This window comes from Procambarus clarkii, chromosome 22 (genome assembly GCF_040958095.1).
Source record: "Procambarus clarkii isolate CNS0578487 chromosome 22, FALCON_Pclarkii_2.0, whole genome shotgun sequence".
NCBI classification, from domain to species: domain Eukaryota; kingdom Metazoa; phylum Arthropoda; class Malacostraca; order Decapoda; family Cambaridae; genus Procambarus; species Procambarus clarkii.
Genome location: NC_091171.1, coordinates 22,482,961 through 22,506,684, shown reverse-complemented (window position 1 = coordinate 22,506,684; position 23,724 = coordinate 22,482,961). Strand labels below are relative to the sequence as shown.

Sequence of the window (23,724 nt, the reverse complement as noted above, 5' to 3'; positions counted from 1 at the left end):
CTGGCAGTTGTTCTTGCTTCTGATTTCGCATATGCGAACAAATATTTTGGGGTTTTCTTTATTTCTTGAATTTCTTTGCGTTCTAGTTGCATTTCTTCACTCGGATATGAATGCTTCAGTCTCTGCTTGATTTCTTCAATCTCCCGGTTTAAATTATTCCATCTTTGTGGGGAAAGTCGCATTTACTTAAGCATTATTTCCTTCTTTTGTAGTGTCGTGTGCGTTCTTTCTACGTTGGAGCTCCTTTTGGCTTTCCTCGAACAGACACTATATGCTTCAGAAGTCAGTTTTTCTATTGTGTAGGATTTGTATTACTTAAAACAGATTCGCATTGAAGGTTTGTAAGTTCTCTGTTTGTACTCCCAGTCTATTCTTTTATTATTAAAATATAATTTACTGAATAACCCCTCTCGCCTGATCATTGTTTTAGGTCTGTTCTGAGTATTGATGGTCGTTTGCACTTCAATGAGCTTGTGATCTGAGTATGTGGTATCTGATATCGTAATGCCCCTGATTATGTCTTCATTGTTTGTAATGACCAGATCTAGAATATTTTCATTTCTCGTTGGCTCAGATATCTGCTGGTTGAGTGAACATTTGTCACAGAATCTCAGTAGTTCTCTAATCTGTGGTTGGTTGTCCCGATAGATTTCCTGCTATAATATTATTGTTTGCTATTCTCCATCTTAGACTAGATAAGTTGAAGTCGCCTAGGAAGATAATATCAGGTATTGGGTTCTCCAAATTATCAAGGCTATTCTCCATTTTGTTGATCTGTTCTGTGAATTCCTCGGCTGTTGCATGTGGCAGTTTGTATATTAGAATAATAACTTAGTTTATTTTCTCTATTTTTACTCCCAGTACCTCTACCACCTCATTTGTAGAGTTGAGGAGCTCCGAGCATACAAGGTCTTCCCTAATATATAGACAAACTCCTTCATGTGACCTATTTACCCCATCACATTTGTATAGATTATATTCTGGTATCCAGATCTCACTGTCCAAGAATTCCCCTGCATGAGTTTCTGTGAAAGCTCCAAATACTGCATTTGACTCGGTGAGGAGGCCATTTATGAATGGTACTTTGTTTTTTGTTCTTGTTTTTAGTCCTTGAATGATGGCAAAAAGAAATAATGTTAATCTATTTAGGGTAGTTTGACTGAGAGACTTTTCTGGCAGGTCCATTACGCGTGGACATATTGAGTTTATTCTGACCAGTGCTGGTTGTTGCCTGTCGTAGTTAAACAAAAAAATCTAAATTTTGCCCCGAGGGGCGAGTTTATTGGGCAGCACCACTCATCCTGTGAGTGGACACACCGCCATAGTGACAGTATTGGGCAGCACCACTCATCCTGTGAGTGGACACACCGCCATAGTGACAGTATTGGGCAGCACCACTCATCCTGTGAGTGGACACACCACCACCATAGTGACAGTATTGGGCAGCACCACTCATCCTGTGAGTGGACACACCACCACCATAGTGACAGTATTGGGCAGCACCACTCATCCTGTGAGTGGACACACCACCACCATAGCAGCATATACAACACTTCACAATAGGGAGAAAACCCGCTGGGTTGTTCATCCTGTCACTTGTACCCAGACACAGCTGGGACTTGCTTAACTGTCTCAAGTGAACAGCTCCTCAAACTAGAAGATTAACACCTGTCAACCCTTAAAAAATCTTAGGTTATCTTGCGGGTGTAAAATTGGGGAATCTTTTAAGAACAGTATCAATATTTGACAGTGTTTTCCTAACTCAAACAATGTAGGGTTTATTATTCAACACATATTTCTAATGTCCCTCTGGTGTTCACATTCACGTAGATAGTGGTCAAGGCGGTGTCCGTCACTCTCATCACAGATTCTGCAACTCCGCTGATCAACTGTTGTTTCCATTTCGAATCTTAATGGATATTTGTATCCAAGACGGATTCTCGCTATTACTGATTCTCTCCCTCGTCCTCCTCCTCTTCGTCCATAATGATTGGGATTGCCAGCTGCAACCATATTGTACCATCGTACAGATTCATTGGTTTGTGCTTGTATCCTCCTTTTCTGTTACCTTGTCACGGTGATGTTGCCTGACAATACCTCTAATTTGTAGAAGAGTTTTGAGTATGAAGTATTCAATATGGTCTCCTTCAGCGCCTTCAGCAGCCAGCACATCTGCTCGTTCATTTCCACATATTCCAACAGGGGAGGGGATCCACAGGAACTTGACGACTCTTCCCTGGTTGGTTAGTACCCTTACAGCTCTCTTAATTTCAGCGACTATCGCAAGATTTTCTGTCGATTTTTATTTAGGATTTGCAGTGCTGCTTTTGAATCAGTGCAGATCACTGCACTATTAATGTTTTTTTCCAAGGAATCGTAACCCCATAACAGTGGCAGTTAGCTCTACTTGCGTTGAGGAGGCAGAGTTCTCAATTGTAGCTCTGTTGTGGTGTGTAATTATATCTGATTCTGGTATGTAAGTGGGTATTTCATCCAGTTCCATGCATTCTCTTTGTTCCAACGTTTGAAATATCTTTCGTCCTGGTATAAATGTATGTTTACCTCGGCGTATTGCTCGTATTCGTTTGCATCGTAGGCCATGTCATAGTGGTCTAGTAATTGCGAGAGGCAGGAGCATCCAGAGTTTTTGGAGTTGTTCTTCTCGTTCCAGTCCGGGCTTGTGATTACTTCATCTGAAAGGCTGCTGCTTGGAGCGGCCCACGTGTCCATTACAACCCGATTGGGCCATCACTTTTTGTACGAACTTGTCTTAGTTGTTTCTTGAACCCTTCTGCTTTTCTATCCGTAATATTTCTTATGTTTGCTTGGAGGATATTGAATGCCCATGGACCTCCTGATGTTCATACAGTGTTCTCTCTGATTGGGATTATGTCGCTTCTGTTCTGCATTTCCCCAACAAACCTTTCGTTCCAGCATGTTGTTTTCCTGAGCATATTTAAAACCTGTCATTTCACTATCTTATTATTGATATATCATGTGACTTCTCTCGTACAGTTTCTAAAGAGTACAGTTTTCAGCGCTTTAACAATCTAATAATTTTGCGTTTTGCAATGAAAGTGCAATGTGTTCTAGATTCCTTCTATTTCGAAAATCTCTCCTATGTTGAAATGGTGAATACGGAGCAGTACTCGGCGGGAAAGCAAAAGTGATATGAATAGTAACTGCATTGGGAGTAGGAGGAAGAGGGGGGGGGGAGGATTTAATCCCTGGATTTGAAAATTCTCATTATCTACTAACTTACTGTATCACTTTCCTAGTTGATGCCATGTTTCTGTTATGCTCGCTAAATAATCTTGACATTATTCCCAGGTACATTCTCTCTCCTCTCTCCTCTCTCTCTCTCTCTCTCTCTCTCTCTCTCTCTCTCTCTCTCTCTCTCTGAGAGAGAGAGAGAGAGAGAGAGAGAGAGAGAGAGAGAGGCGATTTGATTGTCTTGTACCTTGTTGATGAGGCGATTTGATTGTCTTGTACCTTGTGTTTCGTTGAAGATCTTTATGCAATACTTAAAATACCTGAAAATTGTCACTGTTAAAAATAGTTATTTTTGTATTGCCTTAGTCGAAGGCATGTATTGATATCGGTTTGTAGTTCTTTTAATTTATTCTACCGAGGTAATTTTCATGTTGATTTTTTGTAGCGTCTGCGAAGGATGTGAAAGTTGACTTTTTTTTTTCTCCTTCTCAAATTAGATATTAAGTAAAGGTATAAAGGATCTTCTCGGACTTGATTTTGATTTAAGAAAATGAATATCCATGCCCTTCTTTACCTGTTAATCAACGTGTGCTACCGGTCTGGGAGGGGGCGAAACAAAAAAAAATACAAATAAAAACTTTTGCTTTACTACCCTCTGTGGAGTGGAGGGATCAACACTGTTTTAAGCGCGACGGTGGATAACACCAGTACTTAGGCTGTGATGGGTTTTTTTTTTTTAAATTCTTGGTAAAAATTTAAATTCCAGGAATTTTTGCCTGGGACGTAGTGCATGGGCATGTAATTACGTTTTGCTTTTATTTTGTATTATCTCCGTGCAATGTTGTAGTGCCTGATGATAGTGAAGGCTACCTTGCCGTGATTCAGATCAACGTCCCCGCGGCCCGCTCTCTGATCAAGCCTCCTGGCTGGCGACAAAGCTTGTGTATAATTATTAAACGAAGAGTTCAGCATGACACATAGCAACTCTTTGCTGGTCTTTATATATGATTAAAATATGTTTGTACGTTTGATGCTCTAGTATTCATAGTGTTTATATAGTGATTAAGTTGTTCGCTATACAGGGGCGTATAGAGCCGAGGATACCTAGTTTTGACAGTTTGAGATTCAAGCATCTAATTACTATAAACTGTTGACAATAAAATGGGTGGTAGCGCTGGTGGCAGTAGTATTTGTGATTATAGAGGCATCTGGGCTTTACTGATCTTGGGAGTGGTAATGGTGGCAGTAAAGAGTAATGCAGACAGTAATAGAGAAAAATGTTGTTGTAAAGATTTAGTGTAATAAAGTTTATTAAAGGGGAAGAGAGGTGTTCATTCCTTGTTATTATAACAGTGGTTTGGAGAGTGTTGGTTTGGCTGGCGAGGATTATCTCTGATCAACAGTGGTGGTGCTCGGCTTATCACCCTGACACGCCTGGCTGTGCACGCCACACACACCACAGCTGTGGCGGCAGCAGCCACAGCTGTGGTGGAGCAAGTGGCTAAAACAACATAAACCGCCACCACCGCTCCTGCTAGACTCCAAGTCTCGCCAGTGTCAATCAACCTGGACTTTGTTGCCTTTCAGTTTTACCTTTCTTGCCTGTGATTGGTGTTGGGTTCTGAGGCTGTTGTGGGGTGAGGCTCGCTGAGGGGTCCTGAGGCTGTGGTGAGGCTCGCTGATGGGTCCTGAGGCTGTGGTGAGGCTCGCTGAGGGGTCCTGAGGCTGTGGTGAGGCTCGCTGAGGGGTCCTGAGGCTGTGGTGAGGCTCGCTGAGGGGTCCTGAGGCTGTGGTGAGGCTCGCTGAGGGGTCCTGAGGCTGTGGTGAGGCTCGCTGATGGGTCCTGAGGCTGTGGTGAGGCTCGCTGAGGGGTCCTGAGGCTGTGGTGAGGCTCGCTGTTGGGTCCTGAGGCTGTGGTGAGGCTCGCTGATGGGTCCTGAGGCTGTGGTGAGGCTCGTTGATGGGTCCTGAGGCTGTGGTGAGGCTTGCTGTTGGGTCCTGAGGCTGTTGTGGAGTGAGGCTCGCTGATGGGTCCTGAGGCTATGATGAGGCTCGCTGTTGTCACTTCTGGCTTCACCGGAAAGTTTCACAGGGTATGAAATATGAATGTTATGCCATTGTTCTTCAAGCATTATTAATGATTACCTTAATATTCGAGTAGTTTACATAGTCAGCCATTATCAGCATCCAAATAAATTAAATAATAGTTTCATGTAGATTTTCTAAAGTTTACTGAAATTTCTTGTGTGTACTGGAAGCCTCACAATTAAACTGATTAAATATATATATATATATATATATATATATATATATATATATATATATATATATATATATATATATATATATATATATATATAATTAGTATATTTTGGTAGCAGTCTTTCCTGTAGACATATATTATTAAATATGACCGAAAAAGTATGATTAATAATTCTAACACGAATTTTCTCTATCTTATGTTTCTTTTCACTGTTGATGGTAATTCAAAGATCAATTCTCCAAAATTCATTTTTATTTCTAGGCTGACGCGACACTTGAGCGCGTTTCGTAAAACTTATAACATTTTCAAAGTCTTTAGTTTACAAACACACAACTGAAACTGAATAGAGCTTTACACATCTTCGAGTTTATATCTACATTTGGGTGAGGTGGATGAGGTGAAAACAAACTTTCAACAATGGGTATTGAATGGGTATTAAATTCAAACACAAGACAGAACACAAAACAATGGGTATTGAATGGGTATTAAATTCAAACACAAGACAGAACACGAAACAATGGGTATTGAATGGAAGTACTTGTAGAAAGCCTATTGGTCCATATTTCTTGATGCTTCTATATTTGAGCGGAGTCTTGAAGTGGGTAGAATATAGTTGTGCATTAATTGGCTGTTGATTGCTGGTGTTGACTTCTTGATGTGTAGTGCCTCGCAGACGTCAAGCCGCCTGCTATCGCTGTATCTATCGATGATTTCTGTGTTGTTTGCTAAGATTTCTCTGGTGATGGTTTGTTTGTGGGAAGAGATTATATGTCCCTAATGGAGCCCTGTTGCTTATGCATCGTTAAACGCTTGGAAAGAGATGTTATTGTCTTGCCTATATACTGGGTTTTTTGAGGCTTACAGTCCCCAAGAGGGCATTTGAAGGCATAGACGACGTTGGTCTCTCTTAAAGCGTTCTGCTTTGTGTCTGGAGAGTTTGTCATGAGTAGGCTGGCCGTTTTTCTGGTTTTATAGTAAATCGTCAGTTGTATCTTCTGATTTTTGTCTGTAGGGATAACGTTTCTACTGACAATATCTTTCAGGACCCTTTCCTCCGTTTTATGAGCTGTGGAAAAGAAGTTCCTGTAAAATAGTCTAATAGGGGGTATAGGTGTTGTGTTAGTTGTCTCTTCAGAGGTTGCATGGCGTTTCACTTTCCTTCTTACGATGTTTTCCACGAAACCATTGGAGAAGCCGTTGTTGACTAGGACCTGCCTTACCCTACAGAGTTCTTCGTCGACTTGCTTCCATTCTGAGCTGTGGCTGAGAGCACGGTCGACATATGCGTTAACAACACTCCTCTTGTACCTGTCCGGGCAGTCACTGTTGGCATTCAGGCACATTCCTATGTTTGTTTCCTTAGTGTAGACTGCAGTGTGGAAAACTCCGCTCCTTTCCATGACTGTTACATCTAGAGAGGGCAGCTTCCCATCCTTCTCCATCTCGTAAGTGAAACGCAACACAGAATTCTGCTCAAATGCCTCCTTCAGCTCCTGCAGATGTCTGACATCAGGTACCTGTGTAAAAATGTCAACATACCTGCAGTATATGGCCGGTTTCAAGTTCATGTCGACTAAGACTTTTTGCTCGATGGTACCCATGTAGAAGTTTGCAAACAGGACACCTAGGGGAGAACCCATGGTGACCCCATCTACTTCCTTATACATGTGTCCATCCGTGCTCGAGAAGGGTGCCTCTTTAGTACAAGCTTGGAGTAGTTTCCTTAGACTGTTTTCTGGTATGTCAAGAGGAGTACAGGCCGGATTACGGTACACTCTGTCGGCTATCATCCCGATTGTTTCATCAACAGGTACGTTGGTAAACAGAGATTCTACGTCCAACGAGGCTCTTATCCCTGTGGCCCGTGTTCCCCGCAGCAAGTCAACAAATTCCTTTGGAGACTTCAGGCTGAAGGCGCAAGGGACATAAGGAGTCAGCAAGCCGTTGAGTTGTTTCGCCAGTCTGTACGTGGATGTGGGTATCCAACCCGTTCTCGCAAATTCGTAAAGTCAATATTGACTTATTAACTACGTGCATAGGTGATATACTAAACATAATAGATACCCTTAAAAAGATTCATAGAAAACACCGACCTTACCTAACCTTGTTAGTATCTTAAGGTAAGCATCTTATTGCTTCGTAATTACAATTATTACTTAACCTATACCTATTATAGGTTAGGTAATAATTGTAATTACGAAGCAATAAGATGCTTATCTTAAGATACTAAAAAGGTTAGGTAAGGTCGGTGTTTTCTATGAATCTTTTTAAGGGTATCTATTATGTTAAGTATGTCACCTATGCACATATTTAATAAGTCAATATTGACTTATTAAATTTGCGAGAACGGGTTGGGGTATCTGGCTGATTATTGGCCGAAGTGGGTTTCCAGGCTTGTGTGTCTTGACATTTCCATACGGATATCCAGGTTTATATTCCCCGATAATCTTTGGCAGGTGGAGTCCAGATTTCTTGGCGTTCAGTTTCGATCAATTGATCGAAAGTTTGTTTTCACCTCGTCCACCTCATCCAAATGTAGATATAAACTCGAAGATGTGTAAAGCTCTATTCAGTTTCAGTTGTGTGTTTGTAAATTAAAGTCTTTGAAAATGTAATAAGTTTTACGAAACGCGCTCAAGTGTCGCGTCAGCCTAGAAATAAAAATGAATTTTGGAGAATTGATCTTTGAATTACCATCAACAGTGAAAAGAAACTTTAGAAAGATAGAGAAAATTCGTGTTAGAATTATTAATCTTCCTTTTTCGGTCATATTTAATATTATATATATATATATATATATATATATATATATATATATATATATATATATATATATATATATATATAAATAATAATATACACACACCCCCACACTGTATTAATACATTGAAAACACACATACATGGACACACGTATGCAAACAGCATGGGTGTGGATGTATGCTCGCATACACATCTCTGTATCAAATGTGTTACATAACATTAAACAAAGGTTAAAGCAATTTTGTGTTGGTATTGACAAAGTGCAATTTCAGGTCCTATTAACATTTAATTTGATTAAATTATATGAATAGAATCTGTAATTAAAATGTTAAGTGTTGTATTGAGTCTATAAGTGACATATTCCAGTGATGTTTCCTAATAATTTTTTGTGTACTTTGAATTCAGAGTAAAATGAAGAAAGACCAAAATAACTTATGATTACACGCAAGGTAAGGTAGCTGTCATGAGAAAGCGCTAAGCCGTAATGTCTTTAACTAGCACTAGGATAGTATACGAGGGGTTATCTTGAGATGATTTCGGGGCTTTAGTGTCCCCGCGGCCCGGTCCTCGACCAGGCCTCCACCCCCAGGAAGCAGCCCGTGACAGCTGACTAACATCCAGGTACCTATTTTACTGCTAGGTAACAGGGGCATAGGGTGAAAGAAACTCTGCCCATTGTTTCTCGCCGGCGCCTGGGATCGAACAGGATCACAAGTCCCGCGTGCTGTCCGCTCGGCCGACCGGCTCCCCGACTTTGTCGGGGGAGAGGGTAAGGATTTGGCGTTTAGGACGGAGGGAAGGAATGGTGCCCAACCACTTGTTATAATGGATATGTCATTGTTATCCCATTGTTGGGGTCAGGAAGCCTGTTAGGGGTTATCGAGATCGCCTCTAGTCATATAGCACTGACCTTCCCAAAGGATGCCACCCACAGCAATTGATTAACACCCGGATACCTATTCTACTACTAGAGGAAACAGAGGCATCAGATGAAAATAAAAGTCCTCACAAGTGCACAAAGAAATCACATGTACGTGATATATCGGTGCGAAAATCAATTGAAGTACCCAGGTTCCAAGTTTGAATCCCCCCCTCCCTCCCTCGCATGGCTTCTAATTGATTTTCTCAGTTTACCCAAGAGTTTGAGTTTTACGGGAGGAAACGAACCTTTTAAGTCTTTGATTGTGATCCGATTGCGCTAACAATTGTCTCCAACAGTTCGACGAGATGCGAGAAGTGATATTTTTAGTGGAGAGAAGAGGTACGGATACTGATGTTCCACGAGACGAGTCATTGTACGGTTTGTCTGTCAGAATGTGACAAGTAAACTGAAGAAAACAAATATTCACTATATATATATATATATATATATATATATATATATATATATATATATATATATATATATATATATATATATAACTGAAAACTCACACCCCAGAAGTGACTCGAACCCATACTCCCAGGAGCAACGCAGCTGGTATGTACAAGACGCCTTAATCCACTTGACCATCACGACCAGACAAAATGAGGTGATAGCCGAGGCTATTTGAACCACCCCACCGCCAGCACTCGGATAGTAATCTTGGGCATAGCATTTTACCAAATCACCTCATTCTTTGGGGCACACGTGAGGAACACAAATGCGAACAAGCCTGAATGGTCCCCAGGACAATATGCAACTGAAAACTCACACCCCAGAAGTGACTCGAACCCATACTCCCAGGAGCAACGCAACTGGTATGTACAAGACGCCTTAATCCACTTGACCATCACGACCGGACAAAATGAGGTGATAGCCGAGGCTATTTGAACCACCCCACCGCCGGCACTCGGATAGTAATCTTGGGCATAGCATTTTACCAAATCACCTCATTCTTTGGGGCACACGTGAGGAACACAAATGCGAACAAGCCTGAATGGTCCCCAGGACAATATGCAACTGAAAACTCACACCCCAGAAGTGACTCGAACCCATACCCCCAGGAGCAACGCAACTGGTATGTACAAGACGCCTTAATCCACTTGACCATCACGACCGGACAAAATGAGGTGATAGCCGAGGCTATTTGAACCACCCCACCGCCGGCACTCGGATAGTAATCTTGGGCATAGCATTTTACCAAATCACCTCATTCTTTGGGGCACACGTGAGGAACACAAATGCGAACAAGCCTGAATGGTCCCCAGGACAATATGCAACTGAAAACTCACACCCCAGAAGTGACTCGAACCCATACTCCCAGGAGCAACGCAACTGGTATGTACAAGACGCCTTAATCCAATTGACCATCACGACCGGACAAAATGAGGTGATAGCCGAGGCTATTTGAACCACCCCACCGCCGGCACTCGGATAGTAATCTTGGGCATAGCATTTTACCAAATCACCTCATTCTTTGGGGCACACGTGAGGAACACAAATGCGAACAAGCCTGAATGGTCCCCAAGACAATATGCAACTGAAAACTCACACCCCAGAAGTGACTCGAACCCATACTCCCAGGAGCAACGCAACTGGTATGTACAAGACGCCTTAATCCACTTGACCATCACGACCGGACAAAATGAGGTGATAGCCGAGGCTATTTGAACCACCCCACCGCCGGCACTCCTCCAAGAAGGAGGTGATTTGGTAAAATGCTATGCCCAAGATTACTATCCGAGTGCCGGCGGTGGGGTGGTTCAAATAGCCTCGGCTATCACCTCATTTTGTCCGGTCGTGATGGTCAAGTGGATTAAGGCGTCTTGTACATAACAGTTGCGTTGCTCCTGGGAGTATGGGTTCGAGTCACTTCTGGGGTGTGAGTTTTCAGTTGCATATTGTCCTGGGGACCATTCAGGCTTGTTCGCATTTGTGTTCCTCACGTGTGCCCCAAAGAATGAGGTGATTTGGTAAAATGCTATGCCCAAGATTACTATCCGAGTGCCGGCGGTGGGGTGGTTCAAATAGCCTCGGCTATCACCTCATTTTGTCTGGTCGTGATGGTCAAGTGGATTAAGGCGTCTTGTACATACCAGTTGCGTTGCTCCTGGGAGTATGGGTTCGAGTCACTTCTGGGGTGTGAGTTTTCAGTTGCATATTGTCCTGGGGACCATTCAGGCTTGTTCGCATTTGTGTTCCTCACGTGTGCCCCAAAGAATGAGGTGATTTGGTAAAATGCTATGCCCAAGATTACTATCCGAGTGCCGGCGGTGGGGTGGTTCAAATAGCCTCGGCTATCACCTCATTTTGTCCGGTCGTGATGGTCAAGTGGATTAAGGCGTCTTGTACATAACAGTTGCGTTGCTCCTGGGAGTATGGGTTCGAGTCACTTCTGGGGTGTGAGTTTTCAGTTGCATATTGTCCTGGGGACCATTCAGGCTTGTTCGCATTTGTGTTCCTCACGTGTGCCCCAAAGAATGAGGTGATTTGGTAAAATGCTATGCCCAAGATTACTATCCGAGTGCCGGCGGTGGGGTGGTTCAAATAGCCTCGGCTATCACCTCATTTTGTCTGGTCGTGATGGTCAAGTGGATTAAGGCGTCTTGTACATACCAGTTGCGTTGCTCCTGGGAGTATGGGTTCGAGTCACTTCTGGGGTGTGAGTTTTCAGTTGCATATTGTCCTGGGGACCATTCAGGCTTGTTCGCATTTGTGTTCCTCACGTGTGCCCCAAAGAATGAGGTGATTTGGTAAAATGCTATGCCCAAGATTACTATCCGAGTGCCGGCGGTGGGGTGGTTCAAATAGCCTCGGCTATCACCTCATTTTGTCCGGTCGTGATGGTCAAGTGGATTAAGGCGTCTTGTACATACCAGTTGCGTTGCTCCTGGGAGTATGGGTTTGAGTCACTTCTGGGGGTGTGAGTTTTCAGTTGCATATTGTCCTGGGGACCATTCAGGCTTGTTCGCATATATATATAGGGGGGTACCACCACTGGTGCAATTATAGGGACCCACAGCCTCAGAGAAGGGAACACAGAGCATTCAGGTAAAAACTTGCCATTTAACTCTGAATACGAAAGAGTGTTCGCTTCTCCTACCACCCCCCCCCCCTTTTTTTATTATGGTGTACACTTTATTATGCAAGGTTATACAGTTACATATCTGATTTTATACAAAAAATGGACATTAAGAAAACACAAGAAAAAGTTCGCTTCCTGGAGGCTGTAGATTTCCTCGAACTCCTCCGACGCCGGGCAGGAACCGAGGATGCAGCGGGCATTTCCCCTCTGGATCGCGACACTGAGGCGCTGAAAGAGAAAACTTGCTGCTCTAGGGTCTCTTGTGGTGTCAATGAGCTTGGAACCAAGATCCTTAAGAAACCTTCTTGCACTCTCACCCCATGGGCCTAGGGTCTCAGACCCTATTGGAACGAAGTTGTACCGTTGATCTAATTGCCTGTACTTGACTGACTTTTGTTTTTCTCTGTGTGTCGCTGCGGCTCCTGCTGTGCCGGCAGAGAGGGTGATGTATGTCGTTGCCAGGGTGGATACGCAAGTATAGTCCCATGCCAACTGCTTGCCACCCTTCCACGGACGCAGTGTGATTCCGTCTGGTCGGCCGGCAAAGCTAACAGAGTCACGGTTCAGTAGATTGCGCGGCTCTCTCTCCGCTGGACACTGAGCAGAGGCAAGGCTTCTTTTAATGATGTCGTTGACTTCGTCGTGTCTAGTGTGCCAACCACCCGATTTTCCACACTGCAGGCCATGCAATCCAAATTCGTCAGCATCTGCCTCGCCGCAAATACACCTGTGAACAGTGTGGATAGGGGCAGCAAGGCGGAGAGCGACTGCAATACGGAGGTCCTGCGGATCAAGACGTGTGCCTGTCGCAGACATGGGGACTGCCAGAAGGAAGTCCCCTGCATGGGAAGCCTGCACAGCTGTGAGGCGTGCACGATCACTGGGGGTTGTTGCTGCCTCCAGCAAAGCTGTGGCTTCTTTATCTACAATGGGGCTGTCCCAACTGGATTGTTTCTTGGCTTTCGGCATGGCTGGTCTGAGTGCTGGGTCTGTCATGGCACCCCATTTCGTGTCGCATTCCGTGTAGTGGGGGTCCTGTATCCCCGCTACATCACTCAGGGTATCAGGTAGAATATCCTTAACCAGGTCATCTGATGCTGAGGAGGAAGACAGGAAGGCTGGGACAGCAATTTGGGTGGCGGTGCGGACACCCAAGCCACCGAGCCTGACAGGAAGAGTGGCTTGTTTCCACTGGCATTCGTTGAGGGAGAGGTTAACAACTTTTTCCAGCATGGTCTTCAGTAAGAGGTCATACTCTTCAAGCTTTCGGTTGTCGTAAGATGGGGCGCACCTCAGAAAGTAGGTTAGCCTCGAAAGGGATAGGCATTTGGTGAGGAGATAAAAAGCATCGTGGGCATCGATGTCACCTATTCTGTCTTCCATCCTCCTAAGGTCTGCGATTTTCTTGTCGAGGATCTCCTCAATGGCGTTAGACCCGAGGGGGGCTCCAAGGAGGGTGCTGTTCTCGGCCCTAATGACATGGGCTCCAGGCAAGGCAGACCTTATTCTAGCTACGATGTCTGAGTTGGAGGAGACTACTTCACACTTGGAAGGGTTCAGGACGAGACCCAGGCTTACTTCTTGCTCCCTTATTTTCCTGATATTTGACAAGAGGTGGTCTATGGTGCCAGCTATAGTGCCATCATCCAAAAACCAGATGTTGAACTCGCTGGACAAGCTTTCGGTGATTTCTTTTAAGACTAAGCAGAAAAGAAGGGGAGCAAGAGGATCACCTTGCTGAACACCTTCACATGATCTGATTTCATGTTCACCAAAGAGCAGTTTGATTCGCCACTGTAGCACGATAGTATGAACGGGTAGAGGGGCCGGAAATGGCGATACATGGCACAAAGTACAGCATCTCTTCTTACCATGTTGAAGGCATTCTTAAAGTCCAGTTTGAGCAGGGCCTTTTCATCAGAAATGTTGGTGATGTATGCTCGTGCTGCATGGGCAGCCGCTTCACAGCCTTGGGGGATTCCAAATCCTAGCTGGATTGGTTTCAGCAATTCAGCCGCTTGCTGGCTGACAACCCTCGTAGTAGCCTTGGCAATCAGGCGTCGGATTTAATTTATATATATATATAATAAATATATATATATATATATATATATATATATATATATATATATATATATATATATATATATATATATATATATATATATATATATATATAATTAAATATATATATATAAAATACAGTATATTGCAAATGTTCACTGATTTGCATATCGGACTTATTTTGCACGCAGTTGACCGTGAACTTGTTTTTCAGTTTGCAGGTGGCTAGGCTGGCTTTACAAATAATCTGTTGGAATCGGTTTATTAATAAGAATTATGGAAAGGTTTTAACATGTCTATCATGAACAGACAAACATGTGTATTAGCCCCCCCCCCAATGAATGGTGAAATATGCAAGACCTTTATAAAGGTCTTACAGTAAACAAAAAATTGAGTTGGGGATGATCAGGGGTAGAGTTCTCTGCAGAATTTAAACTGCAAGACGACTTAAAGTCGTCTTGCAGAGCCAAAACTTGCATATCGTAGACTACAACATAATTTACCTGAGGGGTCGTATCTTGTGGCTTCGATGAGGACAAGCTGCTGACGACTTGTCAGTCCTCTATTCTTTTGTTGTAAAGTAGAACCAAGAAATTTATTAATTTCCTTGAGAGCAATTATAAGTCCTAGTGTGCTGAAAATATAAAAGCAATTCCGTGGGACTTTTATTTTTATGTTTCCCCTCAATGATAATTTGATGACGTTCACAAAGGAAATATATGAACTTTTTTTTCTGCAGAGAACTCTACCCCTGATCATTCCCAACTCCATTTTTTTTGTTTACTGTAAGACCTTTATTCGAATAATATATATTTGTGTCCAGGATGTATTATTTGTAACAAAGTGACAAATAAAAATGCTTGTCCACACAGTATTTCTGTAAAGGTTAAAAGAACTCGCAGATTTAACTATGAAGCTCTTAATTATACTTTTTTACCAAATCACTATGAAGCTCGATCGACCCCATAAAATTTGAAATTTGCGAAAATCGCACCACCTGAAAAAAAATTGCAATGAAATATTTTTCGTAATTATTGATGAAATTAGGTAATGTTTTGTATATTCCTGAATCAATAATTTAGTTAAAATAGTGAAACCAAATAAAAACTTCCTAACATGGTTCCTGGGGCTGTCATTTGTGTTTTTAAAAAATCGTTTCCTGGTATTTAGATTATATATGATAAAAGGTGGAGGCGCATTGTATTAGAGTGGACCTTATAATCTGGATCACGGCACAGTTAGCACGCAAGAACGTAGGCCTTTATGGAATTACTAATTACTCTGTTGGTAAATCAATCGATGGTAGTGGAAATGCTTCTGATTGTGCTGTGTGGATGTTGAAGCGATTGTAGCCTCGCGTGTGGCTAGCAGGCTGATATCAGGATTCAGTTTCTAGTTCACCAGCTGTGATATTGACATCATTTAGCAGTTCTGCTTGATAAGTCTCAATCCATTCTCTTGACTTTATCAAACTTGTCGTTGGCAACTTGTACTCATTTTAAGTTGAATATAATAGACTGTTGGTTGTTAGGAGACTTCCGCCAAGTTTGATCAGTCTGGTGATAGGCTTCTTAAGAGACGTTAGGGCTCAATTTCTCTTAGACTCAGTCATGCTGCCTGATTTAGGTTTGGATTTAATCATGTTAGGTGTAATTATTTCTTTAGTGGATTTAAGTGATAATCAGTGCAACCGAGATGGATCACGTCGGGCGTCATGAGTAGAGCAGATTAGCCTCTTCAAACAGGCCACCTCACTGCTGATGTTAACTTCGTTCCTGTTGCTAGTTTAATTACTAATTCCAAATAATAATTGTTAAATATTACAATGATATGGCGTCATGAAATACTCCAATGACATGGAGTATTTCTGATTAACTACATTTGGAAATGCGCGCTCATTTTTGCCATTGCCATACCTGGCCCAGTCACCTCATTTGGGTCGCCGTTTATAATTTGTTAGCTAGATATCAGAGTTACAGCTCCGCTCCTATGCCAGGTAAGTCCACTACGGGCTCACCATAGCCCGTGCTACATGGAACTTTTTGTTCCCAGTAGCTGAATCTAACACAACATAATATAAACACAGGGAATCCCAGAGGCTGCTTAGCGTTAGTTACGGGTCGGATCCTAGGCACGTCGAACATGAACGTCTATAAACGGCCGTCAACCACTAGGAGAGGCGTTATCGTCCAATAGGCGCTGAGCTCGTCAGCACGTTCAAGCGAGCCAGCTGACCACCACCTAACGGGGTGAGAATAGCTTGAGCTACCTCATCCCTTTGTGTGTATTTTACCTCAATAAACTTATTTCAATTTCAATTTCACCTCCTCCACGTCTAACACGCGTTTGTGGGTTAAGTTAACGACTTGCTATTAAATCGGGAGTGGCCATTAAAATGATTACTGGACATAACATTAACTTTACCTTAAAAATCTAATAGACCTGTAAAGTGTTAACTCTGATTTCCTCCACTTTGAATTAATAATGAGAATCTACAAGATGATGATAATAGCTCAATCGTCACGTATCAAAGTAGGAAGGTTTTGGTAGACTTATCGCGCCAGATCTTAGTAGGGATGTAAATCTTAGTAAATCCGGTAATATTGCGCATTTTAGTTATTTAAGAACAGAAGACGAATCCTCAGTTATTTATTATTAGATAAATTTATTAGGCAGTTATTTGTCTTTATAGGTGGGAAATATTTCCCACGAGCAACAATGATGATGCACAGACCCGAGTTATAAATGTTTGATTTATTTACTTTTGGCCTCAAATGGGTAGGTGACATGCACTTACAATTATCAAGGGGCATGAGTCATGGTCAAGGAAAGAAAGTTCTTAATACTGCTCACTTAAAATTCCAAGCAGTTGTAAAAATATGGAACAATTTATTATATTAAACAAACAGCCTTTCAGAAACAAATGAGTAATATCGTATATATACGTCATTATATACATTTTAAAACGGCTGTTTATAAAACTGTGTATGACTTCATGGTGATACAAGCCTAGCATAAACAACATCGTTCGAATCCGTTGGTCTGTTGCTGTTAGGACTCCTATTGTAGCACATTAACATAACCGCATAACCTTTGAAGTTCATGAAGCTCTCGTGCGTTATCAAACCAAGTTAAAATATTTTATCTTAATCAGTTTTATGTTTGGCATTAAAGTGGGATATTTCCTCGGTGCCCAACCTCCCTCTCTTGGTCTGGTCATGTTAGGTGCGCCGTCGCCGTTTGTGCGCCGCCTCTGGGTCTCTGCTGGTCACTGGAAGAGGCTGTTGCTGTGTTAGTGTTTGGCCTGACACTGAAATTTCTCCGAGTACTAAGTGGAGCGACATAATACTGGTACTCAGCGAAATATTAAGTACCCTCACCAGGTGAGGGAGTTGTGCTCCTGCTGGTATAGGCGCCAGGTGACGTCTGGCACAAGGCAACCTGACACGCAAGAAAGCAAGACCTTAATTGTCATGTGGTGATAAAGGCAGTACTTGGCGCGTCCCTGTATGCAAGGTTCTAATTTGTGTGTGCTTCAGTAGTCATTTTTATGGCGGCAGTTAGCGGGTGGCGTCGTACCAGCCACGATGGAGAGGGGATGGCCTGACGGCACACGTTCAAGAGGCAAGGGGTTCGAATGTGGGGGTGAGGGGGGGTTCGAATCCTCCTAGTGGCTCTTATTGATCTCATAAGTCCAGACTTCTCCACCCTGATGACTCTCTCTACAACCCATCTGCAGTTCCTCCTCCTCCTCCCTAACGCCACACGCTGGTAAATGTGACGTTTTAACAAATTACTACACACTCGGGGACATGTCTTGCGTATCTCACTTTTAATTTTTGCTTATTATTATTATTAACATCTTTATTGACAAAATTAATTACAATTTTGCCTAATCTGAGGATTTCGAGTAAGTCTTATTAAAGTGAGGATAATGCTGGTATTCACTGTCACGCAGGACAGAGGGTCATACATAAGACACTAGGTCTAAACTGTAGGCGGAAGTACATATATATCATGGTTACAATCAATGTTTTAATGTATGGATATGTGAAAATAACTTTCTACTGTGCACTGCCACACAAGGGCAGGGATGGGTTCATAAGTGATGCAGCTTAGAATTAATATAAGTAAAAATTGTTCTTGATTCTTTAAAATGGACAAGCATATTTTGAATATATTGTTAGGATGTCGTCCAGAACACCTGAGTCAATAAAATAGTTACACAGTTGGTGGTACAATATGCCAGGTCTAAAGTCCTTTACGGTTTCACATTCATCAATATAGTGTTCTAGTGAATGCATTAAAGGTTTATCACAGTTTACAATCTGAGTATTCTGGTAGTGGCTCAGCCTCACTAACCTGCCAGATGTGCCTATAGTCAAGGCGAATTCGCGCAATGACTACATCACATTGCCTGGTTCGGTTACTGTGCTGACCATACAAATACCTATTATTACAAAAGTTGTCATAGCTTTTAATACTGCAGCTTTCAGGTCTCTGGGCATTTCTTAGTTCTTCTAAGCCTGAATTAATTTCTTTAATTTGTATGTTTCTAATAATTGCATTAGATAGTCCAAAGTCATAATCAATGTTTTCTTTTCGCAAGCCTCATTGGCCAATCGATCTACAAAGTCATGTTTTCCAACTCCAACATGGGATGGGATCCACACAAATTTTATACAAGTTATTATCATTGGCAAAAATTACATTCCATTTAATATTGCAAGCTACTTCCGACATACATTGTGATGGGTTATTTAAGGACTGCAGAGCACTTTTAAGAGTCAGAAAATAACTCCTCCACCAGAGAGCTTAAGGTACTCAGTGGCTAGATTATATGCCCAATAGCTCGGTCTGTGTCGTGCTTGCCCAGTTGTTCAATCTCTGTGTACTAGACTTGCTCCAGTAATATTCATCGTTTTGAAAATGTGTTTGGTAGGAAACCGAATAGTTCAAAGTCCTTCCAGGTGGTCAGGACTCCTCTGGCGTGGACCCGCCCTTATCACTCGCTGATTTGTACAACTTTTGGTACGAAATCATTTAGTGGAACTGGAGATAATTTAGGGTAGAGTGAGAATGACACGAGAGAGAAAGCAAGGATGAAAGCTAAGGGTGAAAGCTGTAGTGAAAATGAGTTAGAGAGAGAATGGTGAAAGCTAGAGCGGGATTAAGGTATGTTGAAAGGATGAGTGAGGATGATAAGAGCGTGCGGATGTATTTACAAATTTTGTTAAGCTGTCGATGTAGTACACATATTGTAAATTTACCAGTAAATAAAATTAGTGAAGTTTATACTGAGCATCACTGTGTGCCTCTACCTCCTATTAATGTAATTTTTACATCAAAACATAATGAATAAAAATGCCAGAATAAGAATTGGTGTAGTTTACCATTTAACGTGTGTATTTAAGCCATGCTTTGTTGTCCATAACATTAAAACATAACATTAAATGTTCTGCCTGAACTTTTTACGTCAGTGTGTGACGACCGCGTTCAATGTTCATAACTGTTCTTTCCCTCCCCAGGCAAGTGTCATGCCAGCTTTCTACTACCGGTCATCCTTGAGTAAGTACCCCTCCGCCCCCTGTCTGTGTTGCCGGGCTCCCGGAAGTGCTGACAGATGTTGGAGAAAGGTGTACTTTAAGCTTCCTTTGTCCCGAGTTTGGATTACTGGTTACAGAGTTGCGTGGAAGGCGACGTACGTGTGTGTGTGTGTGTGTGTGTGTGTGTGTGTGTGTGTGTGTGTGTGTGTGTGTGTGTGTGTGTGTGTGTGTGTGTGAGACTTGGCAAGAGTCAAGTCAAAAACTCTTCGCCTCTCCCTCATCCCAATTCTTCCTTAACCGTTGTTAAGGCTCCTGGTGTATTGATGTGTATTATATAATGTTACTGTCGCCCTCTTCACTCTCTCTCTCTGCTTCTCTCTCCTTTTCCTCCCTTTATACTGACGAGAAAACATTAATTACGAGAGAGTCAAATTGACAAGACTCAATTTGTCACTGTCAATTAGGCCGCCTTTGTGGCGTCGCAATTTAAATAACGTAACGATAGCCATGTGTGGCTTACCCCGGTGATGAGAGATCCTAGTGTCACGTGTTAACCTGTTGGGCGGTACGGGGACGCTCACCCGTTCCGCGGCACGGGGACGCTCACCCGTTCCGCGGTACGGGGACGCTCACCCGTTCCGCGGCACGGGGACGCTCACCCGTTCCGCGGCACGGGGACGCTCACCCGTTCCGCGGCACGGGAACGCTCACCCGTTCCGCGGCACGGGGACGCTCACCCGTTCCGCGGCACGGGGACGCTCACCCGTTCCGCGGCACGGGGACGCCGCTCACCCGTTCCGCGGCACGGGGACGCCGCTCACCCGTTCCGCGGCACGGGGACGCCGCTCACCCGTTCCGCGGCACGGGGACGCCGCTCACCCGTTCCGCGGCACGGGGACGCCGCTCACCCGTTCCGCGGCACGGGGACGCCGCTCACCCGTTCCGCGGCACGGGGACGCCGCTCACCCGTTCCGCGGCACGGGGACGCCGCTCACCCGTTCCGCGGCACGGGGACGCCGCTCACCCGTTCCGCGGCACGGGGACGCCGCTCACCCGTTCCGCGGCACGGGGACGCCGCTCACCCGTTCCGCGGCACGGGGACGCCGCTCACCCGTTCCGCGGCACGGGGACGCCGCTCACCCGTTCCGCGGCACGGGGACGCCGCTCACCCGTTCCGCGGCACGGGGACGCCGCTCACCCGTTCCGCGGCACGGGGACGCCGCTCACCCGTTCCGCGGCACGGGGACGCCGCTCACCCGTTCCGCGGCACGGGGACGCCGCTCACCCGTTCCGCGGCACGGGGACGCCGCTCACCCGTTCCGCGGCACGGGGACGCCGCTCACCCGTTCCGCGGCACGGGGACGCCGCTCACCCGTTCCGCGGCACGGGGACGCTCACCCGTTCCGCGGCACGGGGACGCTCACGCATTTTAATTTCTAATTGTATTTTGTTATTTATTTTCGACACAATTTTCCACCTGTCATGAATGGTTGCCGTCGTTGAAGCTCACGACGTTTTACAAAATATTATTATTAGTTGACAACAGCAATTTTAGATTTCCCCTGAAAGACAGGTGCTTGAGATTTATTTAAATCCCCACAAAAATGATGACTTTTAATATCAATGATTTATATATATATTGACGTTAAAACGTTTGAGTAAAACTAATAAATTTGATAAATGTATAATTGAAGAGAGCGGTAATTAGCATTGTTTCTGGCCCCAGATCTTCAGAGTTTAAGATTAAATGGAGAAACTTGCTACAATTCCGTAGTGCTTAAGTTGAAGGGGAAGGAAAGACCCAATATATGTGTAAACGTATTAAGAAAAGTATAATTTTCGGGTGAAAGCTGCATCCTTTCTCAAGGTGCTGTATGCAATGTTTACGGCACCTTGATAACAAGTTTGTAGATTGCAACCGAAATTTTGATTTCAAAGCATTTACACATGCATTGGGTGATACATTCATCTTTATATGATTAAATGTTAATGAGCAAAATAGTTTCTTTGAGGTTCTGCGTGTATTTTTGGCATGGTAATGCTTGTATAAGGGGATTGCAGATTTCACGCCTAATTACGTGTGCTTTGAGGGTCAGACAGCTTTTCCGGAAATTAATAATATTTTTTCGGAAATGCTCAATCAGTTCCGAGCCAGATTAAATCGAACCACCCGACAATATCTCCCCCCCCCTCTCCCTGCGACACACGGAGTGTGGAGCCAAAGTTAGGGATTATGCATTAATTGGACACCACGATGTTACGTCCGTGTTTGACGCTCTTCATTGAAGTGTTGCGGCTGCAGTAACAAACGTTCAGGCTTTGAGATAATTGGGCTGGATGGGCATGATGTTCAGGCGTCACCAAGCCTTTAGACACTGACTTAGGCTGCAGCATCCTGATGTTGAAGGGTCGACAGAGTAGAGGGATGTTGTGTGAGGTAAGAGAAGTGATGTTCAAGATCAACACGGTAGAGGAATGTAGCAGCTATTAATCAAGTGTTGAATAAAAAAAAAAATCACTCATTTAACTCGCACATTTTAATCCAAGTGTCTTAACTTTGGGCACCATTTGAGGGGTCTTCTTAATGTTAATAATAGGTCAATGTTCTGCACGCGCGTGCACCCCAGACCAATATGATGACCAACCTTCTCATACAACTGTTAATATGGACACTCGCATAAGTACCAGTCACTCAACGCTCCAAATAATACGTTTTCACCCCACACAATTAATACCTCAGTAAGTACCCTCGCCTATCAACATATGAATTAATACCACCAGGCATGATGTCACATTCGCCTGGTTAGTAAATAAATACAAGAAACTAAAAGCCACAAAAGTCCCCATCAGGTCCCGATAAAAGTATTTTCCAAGGGACAGATAAGTTCATAGAAAGACTGCGCCTGCAACCCTCTTGTAAGATGCTTAGTCTTGATGTCGACTCTCTGTTCACTAATGTTCCGCTCGATGACGTTCTCTCTTTCCTCAGACAGAAGGCGTCAGAGGGCCTCCTTCCTCTCCCACTTCCCACTGACGTTTTCCTCGATCTCATTAGACTCTGTGTTGAATCTAACTCTCTCTTTCAACGGTAAATATTACACTCAAACTTTCGGCGTCGCTATGGGTTCCCCTCTCTCCCCTGTTCTTGCTAATTTCTACATGGAATACTTCGAAACTGTTCTTCTTCCTTCTATTGATACTCGTCCCTCTCTCTGGCTTCGATATGTTGATGACATTTTTGCTTTATGGCCTCATGACCTTAAAATTTTCCAGCCTTTCCTCGCCTCTCTTAACAATTTGGCTCCTTCTATCCATTTCAAAGTTGAGTGGGAATCTAATTCCCTCCTTCCTTTTCTTGATGTTCATGTTCACAGCTCTGTGTCTGGGTTCTCTTTCTCTGTCTACCGTAAACCCATGCATAGTGGCATGTACATTCACTTCTTTTCCTACCATCCTCCTTCTGTTAAGAAAAGTGTCCTCGTCTCTCTCTTCCTCCGCGCTCTACGCATCAGCGACCCTCAGTTTCTTTATTCTGAAATTGCCTTTATCTACAAATCATTCTCTCGCCTTGGTTATCCTTTGCATTTCATCAACTGTGCCCACTCTCAAGCTAAACGAAATTTCTTTCATCCTAAACCTGCTTCCAACACTAGTAGCACTGTACTATGCCTTCCCTTCATATCTGAACTCAAAACTTTTACCAATACCTTTCGTCCTCTTGACATTAAACTCGCCTTTCGACAAACTAACACACTTCGTAGCAATCTAGTTCACACTGCTCCTCCTGCTTCTAATGCTGCTGGTGTCTACTCTATTTCCTGTTCATCTTGTCCTCTCCAATACTTTGGCGAAACTGGCCGTACACTGAA

The 23,724-nt window shown here is 43.5% G+C and overlaps 2 long non-coding RNA genes across 2 annotated transcripts in view; both read left to right on the top strand.

The window, feature by feature from the left end:
* Window positions 1–23,724, top strand: part of LOC123757923 (uncharacterized) — an 855,462-nt gene that overhangs the window by 221,265 nt on the left and 610,473 nt on the right. The window lies entirely within an intron of this gene.
* Window positions 1–23,724, top strand: part of LOC138367657 (uncharacterized) — a 120,146-nt gene that overhangs the window by 4,546 nt on the left and 91,876 nt on the right. The window contains exon 2 of the long non-coding RNA XR_011229393.1: window positions 19,838–19,877. This is a non-coding gene — a long non-coding RNA (uncharacterized lncRNA). The remainder of the gene's footprint in view (window positions 1–19,837; window positions 19,878–23,724) is intronic.